Here is an 8,576-nt window from a genome sequence, read left to right as displayed (position 1 = left end):
CTACTTATTAACTGACGGCCACTTAGCATGTGCCACGTGCCATAATGCCATGTGCCAGGAAAAGGCACATGACATCTTCTGTGTAAAGTCCCAACCTGAGGGTCTTGTTGCAAACTGTGAACTTCCAAGATGCCCAGTACAATACAGTGATGGAAAAGGGGGCCATAGCTGGTTATAGACTTGTCAAGAATCTTGTCAGTTTACAAGATGCACTGAAAAGCCCAAACTTGAGCTTGTAATGAACCTTTTATTTATCACAGAAAGGTTTGAAGTGGATGCAAGGATCCACTTAGTCCTAAGGCATTTCCCACCAAAATAAAATCTTTGGTAGTACTTTGAGAGGATGGGGAGAGGAGCCTCACCAGCATCACCAATCAGGAGTGGGGGGTGATGGGTAGGAAGCTAGAACAGGGAGATGACATTATCACTTCTGGATAGGACCCTGTATATGCCTCATATAACCTAGGGGAAGTTATTCCCTTCCTGCAGTCTTTTATACAGGAATGATATACAGCAAGCCTGTAGAAAGGACGATGGGTATGTGGACAGCATGAGAAAACACCTTCCTAATTCTGAGTGATGGGTTATCTGGGAGTTTGTCTTAATTTGGGTTCCCTCAAATCAGGAGCTGAGACAAAGAATTGGGGGCAGGTAGTATTTGGAAGGTGACAAAAGTGAAGAAGCAGTGAGAGTTAGCTAAGGAAAGGAGAAACTCCAGAAAACGGGATAGTGCTGTGGGCAAATGGGCAGCACAAGGGGTAGGGTGAGCCAAGAGAATCACCTAAGGCACAAAAGTTAAGGGGGCTCTAACTCTCAGGTTTGTGAAAATCTGGCTCTATGACCAGGGTTCAGTTCTTTTTGGGCTTCTCTGATCAACCTGACTCTGAACTGTCCCTCTGAGGCCTGGAAGGCTGGGTATTTACTGGTCTTCCAAATCTTGTCCTGCACTGGTTGAGAGTTGTGCTGAAGGCTGTCAACATCTGTCCTTCTCTCTGCACACCTGGGCTATTGTGCCTATGTGAAGAAAAGCTCAGTGACTTTGGAGAGAGCCCTGAGAGTGGAAAGCCACATGGTTGTATTCAATGTCAGATGAGGCAAGGAATGTAGTGTGTAGTATCTGCTCTAGGGTAAAAAATAGTAGGATCCAAGCATGGCCTCCCAAAATGGGTTCTGGAGAAGCTATCCTCCAGCCTGTGTACCATTCAAAGTGCTGGATGTGTCCAGGGAGGAACCTGCATGTGGTTAGATGCTCCTTTGCATGTGAAGCACAGTGTTACCCACCCTACATCTACATGTACACATATGAACTCCATGGGGGAGGGGCTGCAGCATTGCCCTTTCTGTGAACTTTCCTAGGGCACATTGTGGGATGGGTTCTCTGATTTTCTCCTCTGTTATTTTTCTGCTTCCTTCAGTGGGCAGAGAGAGCATTTTTATCTCCTTCAAACATTCTTGGTGGGTTCTGCAGGGCAGGAATCTTTACTCCCATTGTACAGACAAGGAAATTTGTTCAGAGAGGTTGTGACATGTGAGCAAGGGAAGGTCTGGAATCAAATTGGAACATTCTGCCCTCTCTTCCAGAGCTCAGACTAGAGCACCATACTGCTTACCCGATGAGTTGAGTGTTTTTGTGTGGATCATTTGCAGACATCTTCAGCCTCCAAGTGGTTCTGGGGCTCCCTGTTCTAAATACAGGAAGCATCATTATTCAACAGGCGCACACACACGCATGCCTTTATATTGCTTTATAATATGATTAAATCTGTAAGCAGAAGCAGCCACATTTCAAGTAATAAATTAACTTAGTTCTGGTCAGGAAAAAAAAATGAGTCCTCTTCATGCATACCCCTTTAGAATTTGTTATCTTCATATAATGAATCATATCGACTGAGTTTTGTTTTTGGTGTTGGTTCTATTGTCAGAACTGGTGTTTTAAAGGGTCAACAGTAGACATGAACTTTCTTGGTATAGATTCGATGTCTACAGGCAAACCCTGCTTTTCTCTGCCTGAACTCTCTTGGATGAGTTTGGGGCCACTGAAGAGAACACACTTCAAACATATTTCTATTTCAGGGAATATATGAGTGATTTTCCAGAGACAGAGTGTATTGCTGATATTTGGGTTCTAGGAAGTATTTGTCTGGAGGAAAAGGATTTGGACCTGTCACCACAGATGAAGATGGGAGCGAACATTCTGGTCCATGTCGTGTGTTGGGGGGGTCTAGCTGAGCATACTTAGCAACTTTAGTCATTTTGCTTAAGAGGTTCCCATTTGGCACAACCTCTTTCCCAATCTCTCTGTCCCAAACTTCAGCTTTTCCATGACTCATCACTGTGGCTGGAGTGATTTCTACAACACACAAATCCAACTCCTAATTTGTAACCTTCATTGGGCATTTTTGCCTGTCTAGTCACTTCTTCCTATTTGGTAAGGGTGCCTTAACTTGGTTTTGGTGTGTGTGTGTTTCTGGGATGGGAGCATGATGGTGGGAGGAGGTAATTGACTTGAGTCTTGTTGGGGCTCTCAATCAAAATGCCCTTCCCCTGTCTTGCTGGAGCTGGGCCAATCAAATCCCTGACTGGACACCTGCAGGGAAAAAGCCTGGGACTAATTGGTCCTGGCTCCCTGAAGAGATTGTCTGTTGGTGTCTATTGCCCAGAAACCTACCCAGACTTGGCTGCTTTTCTGGCTGATTATTCAGCATTTACTTCCATTCTGAGCTTCCCCATGGCCTTCCAGTGAATTTGTTTTATGTTGGAATTGGTGTCTGTAGCTTGTAATCAAATAACTCTAACATAGAAACTGATACCTGGAGGTGGGTATTGCTGTTAATAGACCTTAAAGTGTGGCATTGGATATGTTGAGAAGTGGTGGGACACTGACACTCTCCTATGCCAGATCTGAATCTGGAAGTTTGTTTTCTTTCTTTCTTTCTTTCTTTCTTTCTTTCTTTCTTTCTTTCTTTCTTTCTTTCTTTCTTTCTTTCTTTCTTTCTTTCTTTCTTTCTTTCTTTCTTTCTTTCTTTCTTTCTTTCTTTCTTTCTTTCTTTCTTTCTTTCTTTCTTTCTTAGATTTTACTTGTTTATTCAGAGAGAGAGCACAAACAGGGGGAAAGGCAGAGGGAGAGGGAGAACTGCTGAGTATGGAGCCCTATGCAGGACTCAGTCCCATGACCCTAAGTTCATGACCTGAGCCAAAAATCAAGAGTCAGATATTTAACCAACTGAACCACTCAGGCACTCCTGAATCTGGAAGTTTCTGTTATGCTTTTAGCTATAGCTTGTTGTATCTGGAGACTCAGATCACCTGCCCTTTGCAGCAGGAGTTTCAGGGATTTTGTAAAAAAAAAAACAAAACAAAACCTCTAGGATTTGGAAAGCTGTGGGCTCCTTCCTGCTGGCTAGTAAAGGCACATAAAGAAAGATGAACTTTGCCTCAACTGCTCCATGTGAAAGCAGAAAAGGAGGCCTTTTATGCCTATGGCTAGTACCCTAAGGTCTTAGAGTCTTAGGCCTTGGACAGTGGAAAAACAAATTTCTGTCCTAGACTGATATTGCTAGAGAAAGGGCATCATGGTTGGAAACAGGGGTGTGTTGGAGCCAGCTCATACTGCTTCAAGTTGACTGTGCACATCTCTTCTCCATTCTGCCTTCAGGGATGTCATGTTGGTAGCTTGACATGGGCCACGGTGGGAGTATTTATACCAGATAAATCAGAAAGTGCTGCAAATCAGAGATTTTTTCCTCCTGAAGAGCTAATTGTTAAGCATTTGCTGGCACACCAGTGATCGGAAACAGAGAGATGATGGTAAGAATGGGAGCTGGGAGAAGGCTGACACCCTTCCCCACATCTCTCCCCGCTAGTGATCCTGTCCCTCCACTCCCTATAGAGCAAAGGAGACATGACTCCAATTTATAGAGCTGCCCAGTGGGATATAGACTGGGATTGGGCAGGTGAGATGTGCCTCCACACCCAAGCCAGTTGTTTTTCAACAATATCTGTATACAGGGGCTGGTTGAGGTCAGGATGAAGGCCATTCAGCCAAGGACTGCAGGTGGGGGTGGGGAGAGGGGGCAAGTTGTCTATTGCTAAAAGGCAGTAATATCCAGTCCCAAGTCTAGATTGAAGGACCATAACCCAACAAAAACTACTAAGTTGGTAAAATACAAGAGATGGAAATTATACTATTGTTTTAAGGGAGTTGTATTGCCAGAGAGACTTCAGTTCAGGCAAATAATGGCTTGTGATTGCTCAAACATGAAGACAATTTCCAGAGCCCACTGATGCCAACAGAAAGTGCAATAAGTTGCCCATTCTTCAGGAAGAGTCTCTTCCCAGTGCTCCTTCTCATGAGGGAGTAGGACAGTGGATGAGGGATTTTCCAAGAAACAGAACCAAGAATCCCTCCACTGTCAGGGCAAGCAGTACATGCTCCAGTGTATACTGTGGACTTGTACTTCTGGATGTGGTTTCTTCTTTTCTGAATAGGGTTTTTTTACCAGAACTAAATGTTTTCCCTATATTATTGTATATCAGATGACTAGCCTTCGGGTAGTGGGCTATGAGAAGCTAGCTGTGAACTGATCAAGAAAAAAGCATTTCACTCATTTTCAAATATTGTGAATCTACTTTGACACTGTTCTAGATATAGGGGATCTATCAGTGAGCAAAGTAGGTAGAGTTCTTGCCCTCACAGAGCTTACATTCCAGTGGGGAAGACAGACAATAAGCAAGTACATGTATAATATCTGGGAGGGCCGTAAGTGCTATGGATATAGCTGGTAATTTGATAGGTTGGTCAGAGAAGAACTGAATAAAGTATAGGAATGAGCCATGTGGATATACTGGCTGAGGCAAAAGCAATTACAAGGGCCTTTATACCAAGGCAAGAGCATGCCCGGTGTGTTTAAGGAACAGCAGGAAGGACAATGTGGCTGGGAGATGAGGTCAGAGAGGAGTGAGAGCCATATTATGTAAAACCATTGTAATGACATCTACTCAAAGAACCATAGGTACTATGGATGGATTTTGAGCTCTGACTGCTGTTTTAGAATAGACTTTTGAGGACAAAAGTAGAAATGGAGGACCAATTGGGAGGCTATTGAAATAACACTTGTGAGAGATGATAATTATTTGGATAAAGTTGATTGTTAAGGTGGTAAGAAGTGGTCAAATCCTGGATATTTTTTAACATAAATATTAATTTTAATATTTTATTTTAATATATATTTAACTTTATAATATATAAATATATATTGAATTTATATATTTATAATATATTAAAATGTTGTATATTTTAATATAAATATTATATATAATATAATGTATAATATTTTATATATATATACATGTGTATATATATATATACATATATATATATATGTAATCTCACATCTTCTTTATCCATTCATCTGTTGATGGACATTTGGGCTCTTTCCATGTTTTGGCTATTGTGGACATTTGCTGCTATAAACTTTGGGGTGCATGTGCCCCTTTGAATCAGTATTTTTGTATCCTTTGGATAAATACCTAGTAGTGCAATTGCTGGTTCATAGGGTAGCTCTATTTTTAACTTCTTGAGGAAACTTCATACTGTGTTCCAGAGTGGCTGTACCAGTTTGCATTCCCACCAACAGTGTAAGAGGGCTCCTCCTTTCTCTGCATCCTCACCAACATCTGTTGTTTCCTGAGTTGTTCATTTTAGCCATTCTGACTAGTGTGAGGTGATATCTCATTGTGGTTTTGATTTGCATTTCCCTGATGGCTAGTGATGTTGAACATTTGTTCATGCATCTGTTGGTCATTTTGTCTTCTTTGGAGAAATGTCTGTTCATGTCTTCTGCCCATTTCTTTTCTTTTCTTCTTTTCTTTTTTTAAAGATTTTATTTATTTATTTGACAGAGAGAGAGAGAGAGCACAAGCAGGGGGAATGGCAGGCCGAGGGAGAGGGAGAAGCAGGCTCCCCACTGAGCAGGGAGACCGATGCGGGCCTGGATCCCAGGATCCTGGGACCATGACCTGAGCTGAAGGCAGACGCCTAACTGACTGAGCCACCCAGGTGCCCCTCTTCTGCTCATTTCTTGACTGGATTTTTGTTTTTTGGGTGTTGAGTTTGATAAGTTCTTTATAGATTTTGGATACTAGCCCTTTATCTGATAAGACATTTGCAAATATCTTCTCCCATTTTGTAGATTGCCCTTTAGTTTTGTTGACTGCTTACTTTGCTGTGCAAAAGCCTTTTATCTTGATGAAGTCCCAGTAGTTCACTTTTGCTTTTGTTTCTCTTGTCTTTGGAGACGTGCCTAGCAAGAAGTTGCTGTGGCTGAGGTCAAAGAGGTTGCTGCTTGTGTTCATGTCTAGGATTTTGATGGATTCCCGTCTCACATTGAGGTCTTTCATCCATTTGAGTCTATTTTTGTGTATAGTGTAAGGAAATGGTACAGTTTCATTCTTCTGCATGTGGCTGTCCAGTTTTCCCAACCATTTGTTGAAGAGACTGTCTTTTTTCCATTGGATATTCTTTCCTGCTTTGTTGAAGATTAGTTGACCATAGAGTTGAGGGTCCATTTTTGGGTTCTGTATTCTGTTCCATTGATCTATGTGTCTGTTTTTATGCCAGTACCATACTGTCTTGATGATTACAGCTTTGTAATAGAGCTTGAAGTCCAGAATTGTGATGCCTCCAGCTTTGGTTTTCTTTTTCAACATTCCTCTGGCTATTCGGGGTCTTTTCTGGTTCCATACAAATTTTAGGATTGTTTGTTCCAGCTCTGTGGAAAATGTTTATGGTAATTTGATAGGGATTGCTTTGAATGTGTAGATTGCTTTGGGTAGCATAGGCATTTTAACAATATTTGTTCTTCTAATCCATGAGCATGGAATATTTTTCCATTTCTTTGTGTCTTCCTCAATTTCTTTCATAAGTGTTCTATAGTTTTCTGAGTACAGATCCTTTACCTCTTTGGTTAAGTTTATTCCTAGATACCTTATGTTTTTTGGTGCAATTGTAAATGAGTTTGTTTCCTTGATTTCTCTTTCTTCTGCCTCATTGTTAGTATATAGAAATGCAACTAACTTCTGTGCATTGATTCTATATCTTGCAACTTTGCTGTATTCCTGTATCAGTTCAAGCAATTTTTTGCTGGAATCTTTTGGGTTTTCTACATAGCATATCATGTCATCTGCAAAGAGTGAGAGTTTGACTTCTTCTTTGCTGATTTGTATGCCTTTTATTTCCTTTTGTTGTCTGATTGCTGAGGCTAGGACTTCCAGTACTATGTTGAAAAACAGTGCTGTTTAGAGTGGACATCCCTGTTGTGTATCTGACCTTAGGGGAAAAGCTCTCAGTTTTTCCCCATTGAGGATGGCATTCACTGTGGGGTTTTGTATATGGCTTTTATGATATTGAGGTATGTACCCTTTATCCCTACACTCTGAAGAGTTTTAATCAAGAAAGGATGCTGTACTTTGTCAAATGCTTTTTCTGCATCTATTGAGAGGATATGGTTCTTGTCCTTTCTTTTATTAATGTGGTGTATCACATTGATTGATTTGTGGATGTTGAACCACCATTGCAGCCCAGGAATAAATCCCACTTGGTCACAGTGAATAATCCTTTTAATGTACTATTGGATCCTATTAGCATCTTGATGAGAATTTTTGCATCCATGTTCATCAGGATATTGGTCTGTAATTCTCCTTTTTAGTGGGGGTCTTTGTCTGATTTTGTGATTAAGGTAATGCTGGCCTTGTAGAATAAGTTTGGAAGTTTTCCTTCCATTTCTATTTTTTGAAACAGTTCCAGAAGAATAGGTATTAATTCTTCTTTAAATGTTTCGTAGAATTCCACTGGGAAGCCATCCGGCCCTTGGCTCTTGTTTGTTGGGAGATTTTTGATTACTGCTTCAATTTCCTTGCAGCTTATGGGTCTGTTCGGGTTTTCCATTTCTTCCTTTTTCAGTTTTGGTAGTTTATATGTTTCTAGGAATGCATCCATTTCTTCCAGATTGCCTAATTTATTGTCATATAATTGCTTATAATATTCTCTTATAATTGTTTTTATTACTTCAGTGTGGGTTGTGTCTCTCCTCTTTCATTCATGATTTTATTTATTTGGGTCATTTCTCTTTTCCTTTTGATAAGTCTGGCTAGGAGTTTATCGATCTTATTAATTCTTTCAAAGAACCAGCTCCTAGTTTCATTGATCTGTTGTACTGTTTTTTTTTTTTTTTCAAATTTCTAGGTCATTGATTTCTGCTCTAATCTTTATTATTTCTCTTCTCCTGCTGGATTTAGGCTGTATTTGCTGTTCTTTTTCCAGCTCCTTTAGGAGTAAGGTTAGGTTGTGTATTTGAGACTTTTCTTGTTTCTTTTTTTTATTTATTTTATTATGTTATGTTAATCACCATACATTACATCATTAGTTTTTGATGTAGTGTTCCATGATTCATTGTTTGCATATAACACCCAGTGCTCCATTTTTTTTAATTAAAAAAAAGATTATTTATTTATTTGACAGAGAGAGAGCACAGAGCACTCAAGAGAGAACACAAGTGAGGGGGGGCAGAGGGAGAAGG

Source organism: Halichoerus grypus, chromosome 1, assembly GCF_964656455.1.
Source record: "Halichoerus grypus chromosome 1, mHalGry1.hap1.1, whole genome shotgun sequence".
Lineage (NCBI taxonomy): Eukaryota > Metazoa > Chordata > Mammalia > Carnivora > Phocidae > Halichoerus > Halichoerus grypus.
The sequence above is the reverse complement of the archived record's forward strand: the minus strand, read 5'-3'. Positions refer to the sequence as shown.